We start from the raw sequence: 1,186 nt of genomic DNA, 5'->3' as shown, positions 1-1,186 counted from the left end.
GTGCACAGGCACAGATGCTGACAACACACTTGCATGACTAAAATAATACTTAAAGAAAAAGAAAGAAAGTCCAGCAGCTGTGAGTCCTCTGTCAACTTTACTCTTCTCTGGGGAGAGGATATTATCCAAAGAGCAATTCGTTCTCCTCTCTGATGAGACATGGGCACTTTAAGCTCCACTGCAATAAACGTGCGTTTTTATTGGACAGCCACGTGAAGTACGACACAGCAGGACTATTTTTGCTGTTGAATTATGGCTGCTGTAGTTACTAACACAATGACACTGTGAGCCAATAAATAATTGCTGTTAAACAGGGACGCGTTCTATCACCTCGTGCAAGGCTTTCTGCTTCCTTCAGCAAACTGGGCAACCTTCCTGGAACAAAATCCTTCCTACCAGTACACTGGGCACACAGCAAGCCTTACCCGAGCTGGCACTGGGCACACAGCAAACCTGTACCTGAGCTGTTGATGCCATCCCTAGTAGTTGGCAGGAGATGTAATTTTCAGTAATTATCCTCTCTTCAACTAAAATGACATAGAATCCAGCCTTATCTCAAATATAGACAAATTCCTTCACATGCCTGAGTTGAAGTAATTACAGTAAATAACATCACACCCTTTGACTTTTTTAAAGATTTATTTTATTTATTTTATGTGTATGAGTACACTGTAGCTGTACAGATGGCTGTGAACCATCATGTGTGTTGCTGTTGAGAACTGAACTCAGGACCTCTGCCTGCCCCACTCGCTCCAGCATAATTCACTGTAGCTTTCTTTAGACACACCGGAAGAGGGGTCCGATCTCATTACAGCTGGTTGTGTGCCACCATGTGGTTGCTGGGATCCGAACTCAGGACCTTAGGAAGAGCAGCCAGTGCTCTTTGAAAGACCCCTGGGGGAGACCCCCACTCAAATCTCGGGAGGACGTACACCCAAGGAATCACGAGAGACCGTCCTTGATGTAATTACAAGAGGTATTTTTTAATTTCAGAGCACTCTGGTTCGGCACCACACCTATCTCACTCAGGAGATAGGGGAGCCGACCACGAGGCTTGAAAGTTAGGGGTTTATATAGGGAAAAGGTCTGAGGGAACAAAGGGATTAGTGTGGTCATAAATGATTGGCTAGTTCAAATATTAACTATTACATGCAGAACAGAGTGGAAAATTCCTAAGGTTGGTGTT

This window comes from Mastomys coucha, unplaced genomic scaffold (genome assembly GCF_008632895.1).
Source record: "Mastomys coucha isolate ucsf_1 unplaced genomic scaffold, UCSF_Mcou_1 pScaffold15, whole genome shotgun sequence".
Lineage (NCBI taxonomy): Eukaryota > Metazoa > Chordata > Mammalia > Rodentia > Muridae > Mastomys > Mastomys coucha.
Note: the sequence above shows the minus strand (reverse complement) of the source record.